General features: G+C 34.6%; 1 protein-coding gene across 3 annotated transcripts in view; it reads left to right on the forward strand.

Annotated features, from left to right (window-relative positions):
- The first annotated feature begins 17,454 nt into the window (after positions 1-17,454).
- LOC134652057 (zinc finger homeobox protein 4) overlaps positions 17,455-25,980 on the forward strand; it is a 140,221-nt gene continuing 131,695 nt past the window's right edge. For all 3 annotated transcript variants that reach the window (XM_063507201.1, XM_063507202.1, XM_063507203.1), the window contains exon 1: positions 17,455-17,668. The gene's annotated coding sequence lies outside the window, so the exon portion shown is untranslated. The remainder of the gene's footprint in view (positions 17,669-25,980) is intronic.

Consider the following 25,980-nt stretch of genomic DNA (forward strand, 5'->3'; position numbering starts at 1 on the left):
TGATATAGGAGGCAAACGAGCAGACGGATCACCTGATGGTAAGCGATTACCGCCGCCCATGGACACCCGCAACACCAGAAGGGTTGCAAGCGCGTTGCCGGCCTTTAAGATGAGAGTACGCTCTTTTCTTGAAGGTTTGAAGGTCGTATCGGTCCGGAAATACCGCAGGCGACAGTTCATTCCACGGTTTGGCTGTGCGAGGCAGGAAGTTTCTGGAGAAACGCACAGTTGAGGACTGCCAACCATCTAAGTGGTGAAGATGGTAATGTTGTCGCGTAGGGCGATGGCGAAAAGAAGCGGCAGGGATTAATCCGAACAATTCCTATAGGTACACCAAAAAATTTATTATTATCAATTCTTTATTTCAGATAATAATTTATCCATAGAATTGTTAGTTCGGCTCATGACTACGTTAATTACTTAACTACTACTACATTAAATAACTATATTATATTGACCCAAAATTTCAAGAAGGTGCAATCCACCCTCTCTGCTATGACCTTAAGTATACTATTGTGACTGCCCCGCACCCGATACAACAGAGACGCTATTCGTTTACGCTGAATTATGTACATCAAATCTAATTTACTTATTTAAGTTTTTTCGTATAAACCAAACTCTATTTTAGACTCTGCTACCTACGGATTTTTAGTTTAATTTTATGTTCATACAATGGGACAAAGAGGACTGTTTTGTGTAAGGATGATTAGTTTTAAATACAGTGTAAATAGTTATGACTAGTGTACAATTTATGCATAGATATGAATTATGATTATTGTTGTTAAAACGATAATACGAGTATTGATTATAATGAATTTTGACATACAAAAACATGAAATAAATGAAGAGATACAGGTTAAAGTAAGTGGCAGTTACATGCGCCTTAAGTAAATCTAATGACATGACTGGATTTGATGAGTCGCAGACGTTTTCTATTATAGGGCGGAAGGGCAGGAAACTAGAACTTTCTGCGCTGCTGCAGAAAAAGAGGTCGCTTGAGTTAAATTGTGAAGTAGAAAGAGATTCAGAGATAATTATTTACGTACCTACTTACTCCGAGCAAGTCAAATATTTAGTTAAAATAGGAATCATAAGGTAGATTGTCGTAAAACTATTTGTAGGTTTTATAAAAATAGGTAGGTAATAACGCTTTTTGCATATGAGTTTTGACCCAACCCAGAGTTTTAAGTATGATAATAGCCAGCTTTAATTTTATTGGAAAGAAGACTATACAAAAGTAATGTTGTTGTTTAATGGATAATATTTTATTCAAGCTCTTTCTTTCGCACTTATATTCACGACAATTATGAAACAAATAAAAAATATTAATTCAGTTAGAATGCTCCTTCGTCTTAACAGTATTTGGAATTTGTATGTCCCTTGTTATTTGTATGAAAATACTCCGTGTCCTAAGCAAAGTATTCGTAACCTTCTTAATAAGATCACTTTCTGTTCTACCAAAGGTACTTATTAAAATTCGCAGCTGCGGACCCGTTAATCCCAAATCTAACTCGATCTCGACGTTTATCGTCTCCTTATTCCTCCACAAAACAAAATAAAGCGTTAGGACTCGCGAAGTTAGCTGCAGTGTCCATTGTTTCAAGGGGCTATCAATCACCTATCCCGGGGGGAGATAAAACAACCTCCTTTTTGAAGTCGGTTAAAAATAACGGTTATTGAAATGAGAGCCGCTGTTTCCGAATTTAAATTTTGATAAGGCGATGCCTCGTTTTGTGCTAACCTGGAGTTTTTGCTGTTTCTGTCTCTTAATGTTTGTGACAGGATAGCATTGAATTTTTAAATCGTGAGGTTGAATCGCTCTTCGCATCTTTTCTCAATTTGTGATGTTTTCACTGTAGTGATTGTAAAAGTTTCACAGCTTGAAAAACCTGTGCCCAGAAAGATGGACAACCATGAGGGTATACTAGTCGTAATATGTAATCATAGAAAAGTTTGTACCTATTCTAGCATCATTCACCTAACAACCGTCAATCAAAATGACCCATCTTAATAACATATTTAATATCTATGCCTTGTATAATTTAAATGGTGTTCCTTAAATTACCGCACTAATTAACCTATGAATTCCTTCAGAGAGTTAATCCTTCTGATATATTTATGTATCTCTGGATGCATTAATTATTTTAACTCCCAAAAATTCAATTTTTACGCGCCAGATACGCCAAATCACGTTTTTCTTTTAGAAAGATATGTACTGAATAGATACTGTATTGTAAATCCATGTAAATTCTTGAAAAGCAATTGGTATATATTTTTTATGAAACAAACAAATACTTCTAAATCCAAACAGTTGTGATATATATGTCTCTGGACGCGTTAATTCGTTTTACACCCGTAAAAGCGCCTCTGCACCATTCCAAAAATTTCGTTTTTGCGCGGCGGCCGGCCCGAGCCTGAATACGTTAGCCGATCCGAATTAACATATCCGAAACGGAGACGCGAATTGAGAGTTTTTGTTCTTTAGTGGCTTCTAGATTTCATTTTTGTATCGCGTTTGTATACAACGATGATTTTTTTGGGTAATTTCTTCTAGGATAAGATTTGACATACCTAAATCACTTTCTGCCTTTTATCATGTTGTTTATCTTTTCATTGAAAAATTGTATATTCCATAAGATTGCAGATACCTACAATTATTTAGTAGTTTTTATTAGATTTAATGTCAACTTTGATACCAAATGTTACATCATAAATTGATTCGTTGCAATGTTACATTTTAAAAGTGTTTGTCATTCTTAAACCGCCGTGTTAAGTACACTTGTCACTAAATTTTGTCATAAAAACATACACGATGACAAGAATATATTAATGTATTATTTAGCTCACAGTCTCAAAAGAAAGGTAATTTTTACGCCTGCGCCATTCCACAGTCATGAAAATATTTTAAAACAACTTATAAGCATCCAAAGATATTCAATAAGAGCCTTCATACATGCAGCAAACGCAATATACTTTTATGATACGCACTAATTTTGAAATTCCATCCTTAAATTGTTTAAAACAGCACTCATTGACACCACAACGGTTTTTTACCCGATGCAGTATTTATATAGTCTCCGGATCGAGAGTTGTAAAAGGTAATAAAACACCATTTTTATATCGCCTGTTTAGACAGAGTTCGAAAGATGATAACAAAACCTGAACAGTCAATACTGTTACAACTTTTAAAAGTCAACATGACGTAAGCGTCATTATTTAGCAGATCGAGATATAATATACAACTGAAATCGTGTGATGATTTTTTGACAGTTATTCTTAGTTTCTTTTATCATTTGCTTGCTGTCGCTTAAGTCGTTATAGCGTTGAATCGCTGTTGTATAGAACCGGATATCGCCGACCATTCACAAAAAACTCACACACACGACACACGCGCTGAGCGGTCAGTTCGGTTCATTCATAAGTATTTACAACGGTCACAAAATAGTTGATAGCGCTGGTAATAAGTACGATAAAATATAAATACGAAAATCGAAGGCTAAAGTATGGTTTTCTTAATTTGATATTTGAAATGGGCCGCTTAAATTTAACGACACTCTATAAATGATAATTAATTATGATTCTTTTAATTTCATCCTAATCTTGGAATGTCTAAATTTATTTTGAAACCAGTTATAAACACACTTAAATACATTAATTTTAGACGTTAAGTATTTTGACAGATTTTTTGTAAGATCAATGTTTATTAAACAAGTTTATAATAGGTATGCGATAAGATTGTAAAATATTGTTAATAAAGAATACCTATGTAGATATTTAATTATTTTTATTAGAATATGTAGGTGTACATAAAGTTTATTTATAGATACAGTCAATGCAATTAAACATTCCTACTGTTAGAAAAAAAAAAATCAACTATAAATAATATAAATGAATAAATAAGTATATTGATTTAAATTATAGTATATAATTATGTATATAAATATAAATATTTATTTTATATATTTAATATAATAAAAATGCTTACAAATATTAACTATACATGACGTAACTATTAGTCAAACACGTTCCTTATCGCTTACGGTGCAAAAGCGCCCATAATGAATTAAAAAACACATTAATATATTCTCTTAAAATACGACAATGGACTGATCACATCTGTATTTTATTTTCAAAACATATTTTTCTCCAATATTTAGTGTTTGTGTGGGTTGCTGTTATGCCGCACGTTGTAGGTTAGAGATGCAACCTAGTTCAATTTACCGTATCGATAACAACAAAAATTCTCTACGCGTTATCATTTTTAATGATAAAAAAGTAAGGAATAATAAAATATCAACATGATGAATATCCTACGTTATACAGAAACAAAATTTTTTTTTATTACCACACATGCTAAGTATAATTATGTAATTATCAACTATACGTTCCTTTGCATCTTAACTCTTTTCACTTAAGTCCTAAAAGATCCCGCGGGCTGATTTAGGTACATAATATGTGATTACAGCCACGCCTTAAAACAACGTGTTGTCGAGATGGAATGACTCATTGAAGTCTAATCTAGTGTCATAAAATGTCTATGTATCGTCTTTCCGTTTCACTGACCTGTTTTATGCCGTAGCAAAAAAATATTAGTTCACAAGAAAGTTCGATTTTCCAAAGCAAAATTTCAGTTAGTTACCGAGTCAAGTATGACATAATATTAAAATATTAGTTTAGGTATTACCTATATTCGCAATTTCGTAAATTAATAACAGATATTTTAAAGGTTCCAATAGAATCTACTTTATTAATTGACTGCCATAAATTCTCTAATGATTTCTCACCTGCCAACGAATGTAGTTTCAGCCCAGATTGAAACTTGCCCCCTTAAACGCCATACATGTTTCCCCGTTTCTCAGTTGTCCCAGTTTTCAATAACGCAGGATTGTAAAGTCGAACTGACCCGTCTTATCTGTGGTCTATCGATATCTAAGCCCGCTGTATCGAGCATCACATGTTAATTAATTCCGGCGTGGGTGTCGTGCTACCATTATCGATAGAATTATGTGGTAGCTACTTTATGGTACCATAGTTCTTGTCGGAAAATGATAAAGATGTTCTCCGATACTGGTACCTAAACTTATGTGACTTTTCGATGTTAATTAAATTTATGAGTGCGTTGCATGGAATGCTGGTGTCTGTTGTACGTGACGAGTTGACTAACAGTTTTTGCGACGACTAGTTGCTATTTGCTTTACATACAATGGCTTCATGAAGATGTGAAAAATACAGGTATCGTTTTTAACATTTTAAATCGGTCTATTACTAGTATTACTTACGAGAGTTACGAGTAAGCACTGATGGAATATTATCAACTTATAATTTCTTGGGGGATACTTACCTACAGAAAGTTTTGTGTAGTGGAGAGTTTTATTGAACATATTTTTTACAGCTTTCTTCTACTTATGCCACCATATACTTAATAATGATCGCTTGCGTTCAATTTATTGTCATTCTATGCGCAAAATACGACAATTTCTTGGCGACATAACCGAATTTTATAAATAAGGCATTTGGTTGCCATGTAACGAAATACAATAAAAATAAGTCACATTTACCTTCTGCTAGATACTTAAGTTGAATTATATTTCTTTATTGTCCTACTCAAATTAGCATTCAATGACGCCAAAGGACAATTTTAATTGCCAAAACCGAATTCGAAATGCGATCCGGACAGGAAAAAAGTAAATAAAATTAATTCATTATTTCGTAAAGCAATTAAGAGGGGTCCGAACCGTGAACAAAGGGACGGGATACTGAAAATTTGATTTGGGCCCAATTAGGGTCATCTAAAACGGAATTGAATTTGAAAATCGGGACCAATGATATCGACAGTATGGATTTGGCATTTCCGAAAATATGTAGGTACTTAAAAGCTATACAGGCATAGTTTTTTTTTCCTTATAGACCTCATCATATTATGCAACTTAGTCCAACAACAAATCTATTTCAGTTTATAATTTATATTAGGGCCCCGGCTAGTCTGTGGCCATGAGTAAGCCCATTTTTAATAAAAAAAAAAAAAAAAAGGGATGTACTTAACGATACATGATTTTGCCGATACGATACCGATACCGATATTTAAAATAAATAATCGGCGATACCGATACCGATAGCCTGGTAGTTAATTAATCAATCAAATAAATAAAGTATTATTTATTTGATTGATTAATTAACGATATCGCCTAATTAATATATCGCCTCAATTTTAAGTATTTTAACTTGATGTGTCAAAACTTACGTAAGTTTTACTACGATATATTACTTACTCAACGTAACAGTGAAGCTGCTATAATCGTGCTATTTTGCTAATAGGAATATATTTTTCTTTATTTTTATTTTTCAGTTTTTCACACTTCTTAAAATCGAGTGTCTATTAAGCATAAGTATGTTTTATGCGTATAATCCTTTATACTTTAATGTTTGTTAGAGAAATTTTATCCCGAGTATTAATACTATCGATTAGTATAATAAAATAGAGTGTGTCTTTTTTTTAATTTTAGTTGGTTCGAGTCCCGGGCGAGGCAAGCGAGTTTTAGAAAATCTTTGAATGCAGTTTTGTTTCTTTTTCAAAATAAAGGAATGTCTCCTTTAAGTAAAATGAGCTAGCTCAAGGATTTAAGGTAGTTTCCCTCCAGGGCCCGAGTTAACTTTCCACACTGTATATAGTAGTGTGACTACTTAAAAAACACAAATCAGTAATATCAGTATATTCAATTAAGTACTTTGACTAAATTGCATTGAATTTAAAGCGTCCTTATCCCTCAGTCTATGGTATATCCGGATACGGGCCGGAGATCCGGGTGAGACGGATAACCGGGTGACAAGGACGGCGGACGCAACAGGTGGCGTTTTCAAGCCAATTAAAACCGGGCTTAATTAATAGGGGGGCCTGTTATTAGCGAATCTCTCGCTTTGGGGGTTTTGAGAGGCAATTTTAGATGTTTTACACTGCCGCTGTAGCTTTAGGGCGCCCAATCTTTGAAGATTGGACGTTTCAAACAAATACTTATTTTATTAATGATTGGCTGGTTGCTTATTAATGGTTAGACACTTAATGCTATATTTGAATGAATTGGTATTATCTTTAGCACAGTGCTTTTGAGTTTAGAAAGTTCGTTGCTCCAAACAAACTGGGTGTGTTGATACTGATAGAAATATTTTTATTATACCTACATAGGTTTATACCTAACCAATCCTGAATCAAATAAAGATGTAAAAAAATACCTGTTATCATCTAGTAATTATGATTATATTTTATAAAACGTAACTTTAATGTAACATATGTACAACTTTATAACATAAGGACCTATGTAGTGCATTTAGTCCGAACTCTAGCTGTAAACAAGCCATTTTTGGCTTAGCAGTTAAGATACATGAAACTCTGCGATCCATTTAATTGTTTAGAACTTTAATAAATGAAAAAAAAAGGTACATCATAAAAAAAAACAGTTTTGGAAAATTGCTACCACTTTAATTAGATTATCTCAAATACATTGTGTAGTGTTTTGTGTTGTTGTTTGTCTTTTGGCTACTTACCTAAAATAATAGAATACAGACAATTCAACACTTTGACTTGTTAACAGTCTAATTATTTTGTTTAGAAAAAAATAATGGCTACACTTAAACAAACTCTACTTTCTTAACTTAAAACATACACATTGAGGTACCTTTTCATATTCCCATTGGAAGCCACAATAGCGAACTCAATGTTATTATGACATTAGCAACTATTGACACTAGCAGTACTTAGCTTTGCCACAAATGTCTGCATTTCCTTATCAAAAGGCTCCGCGCGGGGTGATTTTTAAAGGAAACCCCCCTGTGGGGGCGCGTCTGTGTGTGCGTGCCTTAGCGTGTGTTACTATTCATATATGTGTTAATGCGTTTTCTTTTTACCAATTTGTGGGGTGACAAGGTTGAGCAATAAGAACGGACGGGTTTCGAATGTGATTGACGTTGAAACAGTTTCGTAATGCCACTTCATAGTTGAAGCTTAAGTATGTAAAGTACCGTTCGGGGTCTAACTGCACTTCTGCAGTATTGCAGCGCGACGCTACTGGAACGGTAATGCTGGTGAAGTCTAAATCCGAACGGGACCTTTATTTAGATATATTTTTGTGGATCTAGAAAAAATCGAGCTAAATACAGAATTTACATTTCATCAATTATCATCGATTATAGTTATTTAAATTTAACTAAGTGATTACTTATTAAAATTAGGTATCTTGTTTCCAATTTCTCCTCTTCACGTGTAAAACGCTGAACCGATTTAGATGAAATTTAGTATGGAGATAGTTTGAGGCCTGGGATAAGACATAGTATTTTTTATCAATCAAAATCATCATTCCACGTAGACGAAGTTGCGGGCATAAGCTACCAACAAAAATAGCGAATTTGTACCTATAAATTACTTTCTCGGTGCCTATAATAAACATACCTATACCTAGTCACTCGATATTGCATTATATTGACATTCAAAAATCCCTACAACTTCCCAAAACACGGGCACTCTACAAAATGTCTTCGTCGCACACACGGAAAGCTTGCATATGATTTGCACCCACACACATCCACATATGTGTGCGTCACTTCGCTATTCACGATTTTCGCATCGATGGTGTCGGTATTGATTTCGTATTGTCGTTAGCTGCGACATGTAAAAAGAAAAGGGGTGTTAAGGAGGCTATACACTAGCGGTGTCCGGCGGCGGCGCGGGAAAAAAACTGACGGGTGACTAGACGGAGCGTAAAAGATATACTACAGTTAAGTGATAATATCGGAGTTTGATTCCGACGATATTCACTACATTGTATAAAACAAAGTCGCTTCCCGCTGTCTGTCTGTATGTTCGCGATAATCTCAAAAACTACTGTACGGATTTTTATGCGGTTTTCGCCTATTGATAGAGTGATTCTTGAGGAAGGTTTTGAGTATAATTTGTAAAGGTTTTGTGTAAATTCGTTGAACTAACCGTGCGAAGCCAGGGCGGGTCGCTAGTCACTCATAAGTTATACCTAACCATTACTGGACTCTGTTTTTCTCTAATCCTCTTTAGAAAGATAAAAATGTAACGTAGATAATGGTTTCGGTTTCGTTGTTAGCTGATGACATTTTGTGTCTTTTTTTTACCTAGGAACTAATAAATATTGGCTTAGGCTCATTTTGGGTCAGCGTACCAAAAAAGTGTGTTTGTAAGTGTCTAATAAATATTTGTATTTTCTATTTCTCAAAGCTGCATATGTCAACAATATTATTATATGAATCTCTCTAATCTATAAAACAATTTCTCATAATTGTATACTATAACTATATTTACAACATATCTCGTTATAATAAATTATTCATATTTTTATAATACTTACACCTCTGGAGTTGCAGGCGTCCATAGGCTACGGTGACTGCTTACCATCAGGCGGCCCGTATGCTTGTTTGCCACCTATGTGGTATAAAAAAAAAAAGAAACTTAAGTAATTACTGCCTATATCATAACTTATGTTAAACAGTAGGTACTTGTGTAAGCTCCTTTATAAAGAAAAAGGGTCTCAAACACGAGCCGCCATTAGAAAAACGTCGCGATAAGGATGTTCAATCATTTCGCTACCAATAAGGGGTGATATCGATTTTGCGAAAATGTCACCCGAACGATATCGAATATCACTCGAACACACCCTCATTTTAGGGTTCATACTTAATTTTTATGTCTTTAGTTTTTTTAGTTTTGTTTTTATGTGTAGTAGGTAACTTTAACAAGTTGGTTGCATTTTTATCTTAAGTACCTATAGTACGACAAGAACGCTAAACAGCTACGTAAAGTAGCACTTTTTGAGCAACTGTATTCTGTATTAAAAAATAATTATGTGTTTTGTTCTTCACTAGACGAACTCCACTGCATCGGGGCTCGAATATCACAGTAACTTATTAGTACCAAGTAATTAAGTTGTTAAATTGTATAAAAATAAGTATACTTATTACCTACCATGTTTTGTTTCAGGTACCTACTATTCAATTTCAAATCATCCACTGCTGTTTTATGTAAGTTAATCCAACGAATCTTATATAAAATGTATAAATAAATTTAAATACGAGACCTACTTACTTACCTTAAAAAATACCAACTTATTTCAAAAAAAAAGTCTCCAACATCTGACGTGAGGTATTAAAATTAAGAAACAAACTTTAGAAAAGTTCAAATTAAAAAGTTAAAAACAAAGCTTAAATGCACGGAAACCAATTCTCAGCCTCAGTCTGCCACCTAATTAGTCCTTAAGAACTAACGGCGCGCCCTACCCGTCACAAGATGGCAGCACTTTCTTCGCGAGCCCGCTAAGTCACACACTCGCTCCACACACGGATTTTTCTACAGTTTTCCTCATACGCGGAAAAGCTGGGGTGGTTTTCTGCGCTAATAGTTTTAACTGTATTACATAGGGGGCGTTGTGTGAACCGAACGTGTGAGGCAGACTGTTTTTGCTTAGAAGTTAGATTGAAGAAATAGAAAATTGTGAGCAAATATTAATGTAAACTTATCTAATATTCTTGTGAGATAAGTGGCTTAAAGTACCTAATATGCCTTTAACGTGTAACGACCTAGCTTCATAACAGTCGTATCACTTATCACTTTATATGCCTACATATATTTTTGAATATTGAAATTAGGTACCTGATACGAGTACTTAAATGTGCCGCGTGTGAGTCAAGAGAATGACAAAAAGACCTACCTACACTTTTTTAACAAGCAATATTTTTTACTGTAAAGCTTGCTAACACGTACACTGTACAGTTAAGTAAATAGCTATAAAGCTTAGATACACGTGACAGTGTCAGTCGGTTGGAAGCGCGCATCGCGTTTACGTTTGGTACAAGGTCAGGGGTTGGCCGCGCGGGTCAACGGCCGCGCTGCTTTTGTAACCGAATAGGTTAGGTCGAACTTGAGCGGATTACGCGCCAAAAACTTATCTGTGGAACTGGGTTTTTTTTAAACGTGTTTATTGGAAATAAAAAAGTTAAAAATGTAAACAAACTTGACATTGGGTTTGCTCAATGTCAAGAAACAAAATCATTCTCATCTCATGCATTCATTATTATAACAAGCTTTGTAGCTAACTGCTTAATTAAATTTTCTTTCAATTTGTACAACCTACACCTACAACACCTATCTACAAGTTCAGTTTGACCATAGGTAGGAGTCAATCCCTACAAAGTACAATTAAACGCCCAAGTCTTCAACTCTTGGAGACCCTATTACATCTCTAAAAATAATTTGATAATAGTTTTTATACGGGTAGATATATATTCTTTTTAGGGTTCCGTACCCAAAGGGTAAAAACGGGACCCTATTACTAAGACTCCGCTGTCCGTCCGTCCGTCCGTCCGTCCGTCTGTCACCAGGCTGTATCTCACGAACCGTGATAGCTAGACAGTTGAAACTTTCAGAGATGATGTATTTCTGTTGCCGCTATAACAACAAATACTAAAAACAGAATAAAATAAAGTTTTAAGTGGGGCTCCCATACAACAAACGTGATTTTTGACCGAAGTTAAGCAACGTCGGGCGGGGTCAGTACTTGGATGGGTGACCGTTTTTTTTGCTTGTTTTGCTCTATTTTTTGTTGATGGTGCGGAACCCTCCGTGCGCGAGTCCGACTCGCACTTGGCCGGTTTTATTTTATTTATTTTAGTTCTGACACTTTTCTGTTTGTTTGATAATTTATAGGTATTTAACTATAGTTTTTTTTGTGTTACCTAAATTCGACATGTAGAGACTGGATAAATCGTTAAGTAATTACCTATCAAATATTTCATTATTTAATTTTATATTTTTTGTGATTTATTTGTATTGCTTGTAAACAAACTTGACGTTTAAACGTGCCCTTGTGACCAATTTGCTAAATAAATGTTTGCGTTCGAGTTCAAGGCCAAAACCAGCCGATATCTACCTACCTAGTTATAGGTAGTTCAGCAAATTCCGTGTAGTCGTGGGTGGGCTACCGCACAATGGAAGATGCCAGTTTATCCGCCACTTCGCACTTGCCTATAAAACGGCTTTTTGTGCAAGGAAGTCTGGTGGTCAACATAAAAAAAACAATACAGTTTTGATTTACAACAAAATAAGTTCGCGACGAAAATCAAAGAGTAATTTCTTTAATAATCTTTTGTCGCCGTCTGTACCGCATTAAGACAATTATAATAAACTCAAACCCGAAACAAGTAAGTAGGTAGTTGTTTAGTTTGATGTCCCAATTTCATAACAGATGGCACTGTTACAAATGCAAATATATACCTATGTAGGTAGGCTATATAGGTAGGCTATTCTATTTTTTCATTTTTAATGTTCGAAGGCACTACGGTTAATGTCTTATTTTGACTAGGTACTTAGGTATTGTGTTTTGTTTTTGCCATTGGCGTTTTATTTTAAAAGATAGCCTTTCATAAAATAGGTACCTACAGTAGGTAGAGGTAGGTAAGGTAACCGTTCAAAAGTGATCGGCTTACACCTTATAACTACTCACTTCATCATAGTTACGCACATACTTAAAAAAAAACAATCATAATTTTAAGTAAAAAAAAGATAGCTTTTGCACTGGAGTCTGTGCGGAAAGAGAAAAGTCGTGCAATGTATGGGAACCGGGAACCCATAAGTACATTCTACGACTCTTCTCTTTCCGCACATACTCTAAACTATGAGACGGAATATTATTATGACACAAAACAAACAATTGGTCATTCTAATAAACCGTTAAATTGTGTTCCAAATTTGGATGCTCAAATATAGGCCGACTCGTCTCTACCTTATTCGTTCATTTGTTATTTTGGACTTTATTATCGCACTGGTTACCTATATTACCTACCTACACAATGAGGCTTATTCTAATAGGCTACATTCCTACTAGTCAAATCAGCTTCTTTTTTAGAACTGTCAAAACGATTTGCTAATATGGAATTTATATGAAAACGAATGTAGTGACGTCACGGTAAACTCACCTACTTTTTATATTTCAATCCGATTTATTAAATACAAATTGTGTTTAAAAATAGCTCCTGTCTATGTTTTTCTAATAATTATCTGGTGCTTTATTTCGTGCACGGTTTGAAATAATTTATTTTAAGTACAGGAAACATCCCTATTGGGTATTACTTTCCTCTACCTACTTAAAATAAATTATTTCACACCGTGAGCGAAATAAAGCACCAGATAATTAGGTACCTATTAGAAAAACATAGATAGCAGTTATTTTTAAATACTATTTCTATTTAATAAATTGGATTGAAATATAAAAAGTAGGTGAGTTGACCGTGACGTCACTACACACGTTTTCATATAAATTCCATATTAGAAAATCGTTTTGACAGTTCTAAAAAAGAAGCTGATTTGACTAGTACGAAAGAAGCCAATTGTAATTAATTTTATCTGGATTCGTTATTGATATGATTTGTTAGGATTATGGAAATCTCACTGTTGCTACAGCGGACAAATCATACTAAAATAAGTCCAGATCAAATTCATAACCAGTCGTTAGAATCAGAATAAACATCAAGCTCACTTAGGTAGTTTTTAGGGTTCCGTACCCAAAGGGTTAAAAACGGGACCCTATTACTAAGACTCCGCTGTCCGTCCGTCCGTCCGTCCGTCCGTCCGTCCGTCCGTCCGTCCGTCCGTCCGTCCCTCTGTCACCAGGTCTGAACCGCGATAGCTAGACAGTTGAAATTTCCACAAACGATGTATCTCTGTTGCCGCTATAACAACAAATACTAAAAATAAAATAAAATAAATATTTAAGGGGGGCTCCCATACAACAAACACGATTTTTTTGCTCTATTTTTTGTTGATGGTGCGGAACCCTCCGTGCGCGAGTCCTACAGGCACTTGGCCGGTTTTTTATTGTAAGTTAGGTAGGTTCATATGCAGACATCGGATTTCAGGGGGCCAAATTTAATGAGAGGTAGGGAGTTCCTATATCGATAAACTCAATTATCGATGCTTGCCCGCTAAATTTCGATGTCTGTCTCGTATATACCTATAGGATGTCATAGATAATGGTATCTGTATAAGAGATATTTTTTATACGAGTACCTAATGTGATATTTTTCAATCCGTTTATTAAAATAATTATTTTGGCATATGGATAAGCAGCCGATAAATTATTCAATTATTTCATGAATTGCTCATGCATTGTTTTTATTAGAAACATTGGGTAAGAAGGTGCTTACATTGTTATTAACAAAGTACCTAATATAAAACAACTAAATAACTTACCTAGTTATGCAATAAAATTTAATGTATCAAACATTATAATATTATTATTTACAACGAGGGGACCTAATCGCGTTAAGTTTTTAATTTACCTCCGACTAATATAATAATGAGTAAAAATCGTGAAACTTTATATCAGTAGGTATTCAATTTAATATTTTGAATTCGTCAAAGATAGTTAGGTAACGTAATAACGTATATAAATGCCTGTATTCTAGTTACGTACACGAACGTAGAATGTGCAATACCTACAATTGAGAACCACCTCTCTATTCTGTTCCCGGTGTTTCGGGGGCATATTTACCTAAAAGTAGCAAAATTTTACAAAATTATATGTACCTATGTTCGTCTATAAGGTAGGTACATGTAATATGGGTCTTGTTGCCTGAATTACATTTTAAAATAAATAAACTGTAAATGTATTTTTAGGCCACCTGTAGCATATAGGTATAGGTATAATATATAGGTAAGGGGGAAATCCCGGAAAACGATGTAAGTAAAACATCCGAATTCGAGGAAAAAACGTTATGTTAGGAAATAAGTAGCACAACGCAGTATTTTATTTTATCGATACCTATCGATAATTTGCTTTAATATAGACCAGAAATGGTATATACCTATTAATGGGGCTAAAAATACAGGTAGGTTAGTAGATAACCAGATACCAAGTTCCTTTACTTACACTAATAGATAGGTAATTTATTAAATACGTTTAAACAGATAGGTAGGTAAACATCTACGTCCTACCGTAAAAACTGAAAATTAACGTTTCGTTATCTGCCTCTCTATCACTCTTGCATATTCGAGCGAAAGACAGGCAGATAACGAAATTTGATATTTCAATTTACGTGGTAGGTACCTACTTTACTTACCTAGACCCTAAGACACTATTAAACATATTATATTGTATTGTTTTCTGTAATGAGGTGTGCAATAAAGAGTATTTGTATTGTATTGTATTAGCGTGTTTGTCGTTAACCCGTGGAGCGCCCTAACAAGACACGTGTGCTAGTAACTAGTATAGGAGTTCCATACTACGGTAATTCTGGTAATAATTTAATTATAATACCTATGCCTTCTAAGTTTTTATCACTTAATTAACATAATTAGTCCACTTTAAATACCTACAATCAATATCAATCACATCACAATTAATTAAGTATAGGTGTATCTCACTATTCTTTCAAAAATTTACCTATTGATTAGGTATAGGTAAATGAAGATATTTAATTAGAAGGCAAATTAAGTTCGGTAATGTTAAGACCTGTACCTATATTTCTCATCCACGATTTTAACCAAGATATAAAGCGATCGTATCTTATTAGCATACCCCGCCACGGAGCTAGCAAAACCGTAGCATATGACAGTTTTGTGTCAGGGTTGGCGATTATGATGAACCATTTTGCTTTAACTTTATTGTATGTAAGATTAATAAAATTGATCGAGAACCATGTTGACCCTCTTCCGATATAACCCGGTTTAATTTACTATCAAATAATATAAATTAACAGGTCGTTTCAATGTACTTATCTGTTATTTTGTTTATAAAATTCCGTTTTTTTTTTCGTATTTCTTTCAAATATTAACATGGAATTTTCATTGCTTGAAAATATTGGTTTGTTTGAAAACAAAGAAAAAATATTTTTTTCACCTCAGCAGCTCGAACAAGGGTATTTTGCTACTTAAAAACAGTGAGCAAAATCGCATTTTGCACACTGAGTGAGACAAAATGAGCAAAATGCGATTTTGCTCACTCAGTGAGCAAAATGCGATTTTGCTCACTGTTTTAAAGTAGCAAAGTAGGGTTCGAGCTGCTGAGGTGAAAACTTAATTGTTGGTATATCTTAAGAAAACATGAGTGAATAGAGGTAAGTGATGAAGAAGGAATATATTTTTCGGTTTCTCTAATATATTCTCACAGCTGAGGTGAAAAGTTTTGTGAACTACACGAGATCAAAGTTATTTACATCTCGTGCGCTTTTGAGTCCCTTACTACGCTCAAGATTCTAAATTAGATTCACTCGCTACGCTCGTGAATCTAGTATAGAATCTTTCGCTTGCATGGGACTCAAAATAAGCACTCGAAGAAATATCAAACTTTGATCTCTTGTTGTACAAATAACTATTGCACTTTAGTTTATACGTAGTAGTGATAACCCTGACGTACAACTGCTACAGATTTGCTAGCTCGGTTGCGAGGTTTGCTTATTAGGTTACCTATTGCTTTATCTAAATGCATAGGTAAGTAGCTACCTGTCTACATATAGGTAAGTACCTAGGTAAAATAAATTAAATAAAAATTATCGATATCGATTGAAAGATATTTTTGTCGCCACTATAGTTACGTCATATGTTTGCACCATATACATTTAAGTAAGTATGTACTTAAACTACCTTGGTAGGTACCTATACCTGCTTAGGTAGACTTAGAGTAGGTAGATATACCTATAGAGGTAGGTAAATCATTGTATGCAGGTTGGCATCTATTTATGAATGGTTGCCATTTATTTTATATAACTAAGTACCTATTTAGTTCTTTGCTTCCCTGATTAATTAACTATTTACCTTATACCTACGAAGGTTGGTTTGTATTATTTGCCTCATGCCATTCACCTGGCGCTTGGAATGAGTTTCAATTAGTTTTGTACCTACTTAGGTAGGTATGTAGAAATACCTATCATCATAAAACTTAATTATCTCATTATTTTTTAGTCGCTAGCAACTCCTACTAATTGCTTTCGTATCGAGTATTGACTTTCAAATAACGATATCATCTCTTTTTAACGAGCTCTACCATTAATTCCTACAATAAACAACACAAATAAATTGTCATCATTTTAGTTATTCAGGCGCCAGTTAATTACCTGCCAATTAAGACGAGGCATCACCTCGAGAACAATCGCGCAAAAACAATTAAACGATCGTAATTAAATCGAGGCGTGGCCAGGCGTTAATGAGGGGCCTCAGAGGCGGCAATCAACATTAAAGATTGGCGGGAGATGCGGCCCCGCACCCCTCATTACTTATACAAAATACTTAAGACGAGTCGTCCCGCTCTCCGTGCTAATAGATCGCGCCCACTCGCTATCGCCGTCCCGCTTCGCCCGTAGCGTAATTAAGGCTCGCCTCGCCTCGACTCGCTCGGCGGCCCCGCCCCTCGCGGGGCGCGGGCGCACGCCGCGGGGGGGCCAGCGCGCGCGACCGCGTAGTGTGCCGGCGACCGTTGGCAGCGAAGCGTCGCGCGTCCTTACTCCGAACTCACACACACTAACTTTTAAGTTCCCAAGTGTTTACGGTGTAGTTCCTTGTGTGTTGACTGTGATTGTTTCTTCATCCGGATACTGGACAAGTGATATTGTGACTGTGAATGCGATGCCGCGACGTGTTTAGCCGTTCAGCGGGCGATGCTAAAAGGTTGTAATTATTATAATTATTTTCTTGTGAGAATCTCACTGGAAAACCAGAAAATGATTCACTGGCGCGGTATTAACATTGTTGGCCGATAGCCCAAGTCGCCGGAACGGCCATGATTGCAACTTTCAAATGGCAATTAAAATCTTAAGTGCAAATTGGCAAACCTCATAAAGCCAGGTACAGTGTAATCGAAACCTTATTATAGGTATCTCATTAGACTGTAGGTGTTAGTTTATATGTTAATTAAACCAGTGTTTTATGACCGAAAGCTTATTAACTGGCATTAATGAGATTTTTGATTATAAGAATTATAAGTGACTTGAGTTGATTGCGCTCCGATTGTAGACCGATTCATTACCTACTTACTTTTCCTTTGTGTACACAATCTAATTAGAAATCGCGTGGACAAGTCAAACACAAAAAATTAGGTAAGTAATCAAAAATAGACATGAGCACAAATAAAGATTGAAAAAAATGGTAATTTAATCCAGTACCGAATAAATGACACCGAAAATACAAAAAAGAAAACCTCAATCTGTTACTAACAAAATAAACTTTTTCAAACTAATCGGATAAACTGATTACAGAAATCGTGCAGTCTACTTAAAACAAAACAGTAAAAACTATCTATTCACTTAAAAAAACGCTTGCCGTGTACCTAGGTGTTTATTTTTGAATGAAACGACTTAAAGGTTTTATTATTTCCCCGAATGCCGAGATGAATCCAGCGTTACTTTTAACAATAATCGAATATAAAACGCTTTGCAGAAAAAAAAAACGCCTTTGCTAAAAAACGTAAAACGAATGGATCATAACATCATCATTGGGCTAAATTAATTAATTCCTTATCAAAATAACATTTATTTGGGTGCGTATTTATGACTAAGAAAGTAATTTCCCGTGTCAATTTCCTTCCTGTTATCGTTAGATAGGTATTCGGTATCTCAGGACATAAGTACCTATACTTACGAGTAGTAGAAGTTAACTAATTTATGATTTGTTTGTTTTAAATACGTAAGCCAAAACTATTTGCCTAAAATTTTTCAAGACATTTCGTTTCATAAGTAGGTATTTCAAATAGTACTTAGGTACTAGCATATCAGGATGTTTTTATAATATTATGTATGTTGGTAGGTAATTAGGTATTTTAAAATTTCCAATTTCTTCGATAAAAGAAGCCGGTAGGTACACTAAGACACATTTATTATTTAGGTACCTACCTAATTAACTTTCCGTGAAAACAGGGCTACCTATAGGTATTATAAACCTTTCTGATTACTGATTATGCACCTAATACATTACCAATTTAAAAAAAGAAACAAAAATATTATAGGTACCTATGTCATAATACCTATATAGGTATAATAAACAAAAATATATTGGACTTTTTTTTTATTACTTAATTAGCGCAAGACAGATATATTAAGTAGGTATAAGTATTTCCGGTACCGACTTGTTATTTGGTCCAATAATAGATAGGTGTATATTTCAAAAAATATCTGAAACCTTAACGTATTTGACGAAATAGGTAATAGATAACTCATTAAATAAAACATTGGATAATAAGTGTGTATTTAAAAAAACAGCTGAAAAAAAAACTTGGCTAAAAACAAAACGCGTCGCATTCTCACAACGGGGCGGCCGTATCGGAACCGTTCCCAATCTCCCGAAGATCGATATTCACAGATTGATTCATTAATCAAATACCAAAGATCCTTATCTCCAAGGGAAAATTGTTTAATTTATTACCACTAGGTAATTGATTTGGCTGCGTAGGAACAATGCCACTGTTGGTATGGTAATCAGTTTGCTTAACTTACTAATTCAAAATGGATAGGTATTTGCGAAGGCAAGCGTTAGGTGGAGCTACTAAATGTATTAATAATTCTTATACGAAGCTTAGAAGGTTAGAATATTTCCTACGTTTCAGTTTTAATTCGAACGTGTATTTTTCCTACAAATGTACATGTACTAAGTGTACTAACTACTAAATAAAAGAATTATTTTGATTAGTTAATTACTTTTATATAGGTTATATGTATAATACCTACCCTGTACTAAAGTTGCAAAATTAAGCTACTGCCTACTTCAACCTAAGGAAGATACTTCCGTGCAAAATACATTTTTCTAAATTTATTTAATAGGTACCTCAAGCTTTTATTTAAGGGATTATTTTGTCTTGAATAAAGGACACACAATTTAAGCTTACCCGTATACATTTCAAGATTTAGTGTAAAAATTTAATGTAAAAAAGCTACAATCACCTGCTGCAATAATATCTTGTACAACAAGGGCGCAAAAACATCTGAATCTATCATATTTGTCCTTAAGAGCTTTTTGACGGTCTCAAACCTTGACCTAACTTAGCCTAGTCAGTCAGTGACCCTGCCTACGAAGTAGGCGCTCCCGGGTTCGAATCCTAGTAAGGGCATTTATTTGTGGGTTTAACACAAATATTTGTTCCTGAGTTGTTTTCTACGTGTATTGTATAGGTAAGTATTTATTACATATCTATAAGATATTATTTTTATATCGTCTTCTAGAACCTACTCTAAGCCTTATTGAGCTTAGGTACCTACTGTGGGACTAGCTCGATTTGTGTAAAAATATTTATTTAAGAGAGTAGGTATCATATTCATATGTTTTGCTCGATTTGTTGTGCAAGATTTAACTGCTGATGACTGTACCTTACTGATTATCATGATCAATCATAAATGTTCCATCAATAATTAAAATTATTAATGGTCTGTCCGGTATTACAATTGTAAGGAAAATTACAATCATTTGCCTAGATTATTTAATTGCAGAAAATAATTACGGCAGGTAGTTAATACCAGTACGAGTGCGAATTCCATACCAATTATAGGAAGCTAGGATAATGCGATCTAAATACCTAACAGAAGGTAAACGTACCTACTGGTGCTCGACGCGGTCCCAGTACATGTCATCTTGAAACTTAAGTCATTGTCAATAAAGGTGACAGCAGGGTGTCATCTATTGGGCATTAGGGTCATTATTTGATTTGGTGTAAATCGTATGTCGCCGGCGTTTTCCGGCACAAAACGAAGTTGGATCTTTACCGTGTCTTATAAGTAGTAAATAAAAAAATATTTATACATGCCGTGTTCCATTTCCCGCTATCTTTAGAAGATCTATGTGTGTCGCCTGATCAGATTTCATCAAAACATGAGCTAAAAGTCAATTTAAATGTAAATTTATGGCTAGTATTTACTAAGTGCCTAAAACTACATTAGTTAGTACATTCATTATTGATTGCACAAATTAAATTGTGTCCTCCAGAACTAAATGGCACCATCGAACTTAACCGGCCCTCGCGGTACCGTCATTCCGTGGATGCTACTTGCACATCATATAGCTGTCCAATAGAAAGCAGTGTTGAGATCCTACCACTGCCCCCGCGCGCCCTTCGTCGCCTAGTAATCGACAGTGGGAACACACTTCAACATTTGTGCCCGCATATATTTTATTTTCAAATAATAAGTCGATTACCGTGGAGCCGTTCAAAAAAATTGTCAGGTTCTGTGTGTCTTATTTCTCGGTAAGTGAAAATCATTTTAATACGAATCCTATTTGATACAATGACTTATTCGAACTGTTATGACGTAATTGGAAGAATGTTCTGGAAAATTAACTATGTTTAGAGTTATGAGACAAAATGTTAGCTTTTGTCATCACCGTGGTAGTGATTACCATGGAATACCGTGGATATTTCGACCACGGTAATGACTATTTCTCCACGGTAAGGACATGGAACGCTTTTTTATTGTTTATCTTCTCTTTTAAGAGAATCTGCCGAAGGAGAGTTATTTTTATTTGCTTGTATTCATATACTATAATATTTTACTTAAAGTGAGAAAATATGTATTATTATTTGTAAGGTAAAAATAATAATTTGTCATTACCATGTATAAAAGTCATACTAATCACATAAAATGTCATCACCATGGCACTTTAAAATTTCGAGGTCCATATCTTCGGAGATAAGTTTCACAGAAAGGGACCATAACGTTTTTCAAAATCCTTGCATCCTAAAAATTTGATCACGGACAAACAAATATCTAAATTAAAATTTTTTAATTTTTTTACCGTGGACATGCCAATTTACATCAAATCAAATAATGACCCATTAGCATGTCGAGCACTAGTACGTTTACCATACACTGAAAAAAATATTGCTTACTTTGACCAAAGTAGGTAATTCTTGTACCTAATAGAAAATGGTCACAGAAATCATGATGCAGGCTCATGTGGTTGTGGAATCATGATCTTGGTTAAAGCGAACACTTTTTAGTGTTGTAAGTATTGTGTATAGATACCTATTAGGTACTAAAGATTCTAGGTATGTTATCACTTCTCAAATTTAGTAGCATTGACAGTCTAACCAGTCTTTGTCCTTTAATGCTTTTTTAAAGAAATAAGACCGCAGCAAAAGTTAAATATGCTTATTGGTTTTTAATTAGGTAGCATAGGTGCCTAATTCGATGTTGAAACTTGGGTACCTACTTACTTACTGAAAATTCCGTTCCTACTTCCTAAAAAATAATAAAGGACATTTCATAATAACTAGATACATATATTATAATACTTATATGTAATGTTCTTATTTCATCTCTCTTGCATGTAATGGAAGGGAAGGGATCAGGTTCACGTTTTGTATCTACCATGTTACTTCATAGCAGAAAGTCGTATACCTAAAGGGTATCTAATTTGACCCGTTAGAAAACTCGCGTATCCGCGAGTAGCGCCACCAGTCACGCCATCTATCAGGCGGTAGTGGAACTAGCGCCGAAACGCCTGGGAAACTCGTCAAGCACAGATAAGACCATCGTGACAGCTCGTTGAGATGGACAACAGATAGGGAGATAACAGTAGATATGTATGTATTAGCTTGATTTAAATTTAAAATTGGAACTTTGATAGCGTGGGTGGAAATTTCGCTTTGTTCAAATGTCAGTCATATTATGTAAGTATTTGCTAATAAATTTAAATGTTATGGTGCTTCAAATTTTGAATTTGTTTCTCTTTATGACAGTCAAATGTCGGGATTTTAAAACAGGTATCTGGTATCTGTATTTTTTAACAAAACATATATGTACATATCTGTTTTTTGTTAGGTACAAGTAAATTACTTACGCTAATTTGTAGTACCTACCTAAGTATCATTTTATTTTTGAAGTTGATAGTTCTTTAACGCAACTGATATATCCTGGTACCTACCTATCAAATACTTTAATAAATTTAATATAAAAATCGTATTATAGTTCTTGGAAATTACCCTAATCATCGTAATTATTTCTTAAGTACCTACATGTACCTACCTAATACCTTAATATTTATATATCATTATTATATATGTATACAGGAACAGGTACCTATGTACCTAAGTATATTTTTACCGTAGTATTTATTTGTATATGTGTTTGTGTAACATTAAAAGATCAATCCATTAACTAATTTCCGTGACTTAAACTTTTATAGGAAAATGTATTTATATTTAATTGACATAACATTTTAAGACATAAAATAACCGAATTTAAACTGTCATGACTCATGAGTCACACAGGTCATAGATTAAACTTATTTTACGGTTTAACTCGCGTATTTTTAGTGCTTGAAAATGGAGACTTAGTCTAGAGATAAGATAAGATAAGATAAGATAAAAGATAGTTTATTCAAGTAGGCATAATTACAATGCGCTTATGAACGTCAAATAAAGCTAGGTAGACCGGCTCCAACCCTACACCTATGCCCCGAGAAGATTTAAATCCCCCCTCAATTGGAGGAGGGTATCCCAATATGGGACCGGCAACAAACTCGGCGGGACACATCTTTTCAAAAATAATTACATCTTATAATTAACATGCACTACGAGAAAATAAGGGAAAAAATACAATTTAAATTACTATAGAATTCATGCAATTATACACATAAGGTGTAATAGAAATTTGATTTAGAAAATATACGTATGTACATGGAATCATACAAATTCGTAGCTCTTAGATAGAGGGATAGAGATCTTTATTTGCATCCAAGTAGGAACACTTACATAACATGGTAACATTAGGCACATGGTTGTTAGGGTGTCGCAATATATTATTAATACTAAAACAAATATAAGTTCTATACATATGTGACAAGCATAACGACTTAAAATAAATATTGAATTATAAGGCCAAAAAAACGGTGCCTAAAACCTTTTAAGTACAATAAATAACCCTTAGGGTAACATTCCATTTCTGACCGCAGCTGCACTACTGGTAGTGAACGCGTCGCTGTTACTGTCAATTTCCATAGTAAAATGAACAGTAGTGCAGCTGCGGTTGGAAATGGACTGTCACCATTAGTCGCAAGTTTTCAGAACACGTACAAAATGATAGATTTATCAGAATTGGCATAATCTTAGTGTAAAGTCACCGACCTGAGGCCGTTGGCACCTCGCCTAGATACATCGCATTACGTCGCAGAATCACAATGCCTCTTTATATTCTACCCGGCCGATACCAAAACATAAATAATAACATCCAAGTCTTAAGAATAACCATAGAATAGAATAAGGTTTATTTATCCCAAAAAAATAAGTTTAAAGTAATTTATGAGGACTTGCAAAATATTCCTTTTTTTTACTCAATTTGATGTCACTAAATGACTTTTTCAGTTGAATCCCAAAAATAAGCCTAAATGTTACCTATAATATAACATAAAAGACAATTTTACTAAAAAAATACAACCGCATTTATATTTCAATTGAGGACAACACGCGTAAAAAAACCGTTACAATTTGACACGTATCCCTCATTCATCGTCACCGTGTCAACCGTTTACCTAACAAATTGTTCTACAACCGTTAAGTTTTTCAAATTCAATCTAGAAGTGTTCCATTTCCGCCGCGCACCCGCGAATGTCAACAAAACGTGACGCCATCAGAACTAACTTCCGAATTTGAATAGGTACCGAACGTTTCGTTGCAGCTAAAGTTAGGAAATGCAATTATGTTTTCTTTTATAATAACGATAGAAACTTAATTGTGAAAAACGGAATTTTGTAACGGTTACACTTGGCTGGCGACAAAACATCGCTAATTGAGTTAAGTTGCAAGAAAAAATGCATTTCAACGGTCGTATTTGGAAGCACTTTCTAGTTCAAATTCTCTCGTTAGCGCAATTTATGTAAAGCGAGCGACATCAATAAGTTTTTCGTCGATTCCGTATGTGCATATATGGGTATGATAATTTGTTTCCGGCGCGTGCGCGGACCACGACAAACTATTACATTCATGGCGTTAGCACGATTTGCATTTGAAATATTTCGTTCGCCTCTATAGGACGTACAATACGTTCTCTTCTTAATAATAGATTATGCGCCATATCAGATTTCGTGGTACATTTTTCAGAGGCTCGTGCCGTCTTTCAATAATAGGGCCCATTCGGTCTGCACGTGCGTAGAGAATGGGTAAGTCTTCGGGTTGTATTTAGCCTCTATAGTAGATCTAACGGGTACCATTTATTACATACCTTAGCATCTATTTACCGACATCTTGTTAATATTTAGACCGACACGGTTTCAAGATCTTTGTTGCATTGTAGATATTTTTCGATGTCGAGTCCTAGAGAAAGTATAAAAAAACCTCTTCCTATTTGGCAGTTACTTGAAAAATCAAATTAAACCTACCTAATTCAAGAAATAAGCATGTACTTACCATAACATCGTAAAAGTCGTCGAAGTAGGTAATCAAAAAATAATTATTGTAACTTAGTACTTATAAAGGATTTGCATCGCATTTCTCTGGTAAAAGTAAAATGGCGCGATGCTTTTGTTTTATTGAATAATTGCCGGAGTTTGGGCCGAGAACTGGTTCCGCCAAGGCCAGCCGACGAACTCGCGGCTCTGCTCTCAAATACTCAATCGGAACAATCACTCCGTCCTTCTTAGTTCTCGGTCATACAAAACTGGTCCGAGAGAGACGGCAAGATCAATGGTCCTGAGCTTTTGAGTGTAATTTGGACCGTAATCGTTCTGACTCAGTACAATCGCGACGCTACAATATTTAGCAACTTTTTAATAATTTTGAAAAACTATTTTATTAAGTTGGTATATTTTCTTAATAGGTAAGAAGGGTTTTTTGTTGTAGGTATACCTATAGGTAGTTAACTTGTTTAAGTATAAGGAAATCATGACCATTAAATATAAAAGGCGTTTAAATACCTATTTAAGGTAAATTGTCTTTTGTTTGTGTACTTTTTTATGTCATTTTAAACATATATATATATATAACATAACATGGCACGATCAAA

Source organism: Cydia amplana, chromosome 11 (genome assembly GCF_948474715.1).
Source record: "Cydia amplana chromosome 11, ilCydAmpl1.1, whole genome shotgun sequence".
In the NCBI taxonomy this organism is placed as follows: Eukaryota; Metazoa; Arthropoda; class Insecta; order Lepidoptera; family Tortricidae; genus Cydia; species Cydia amplana.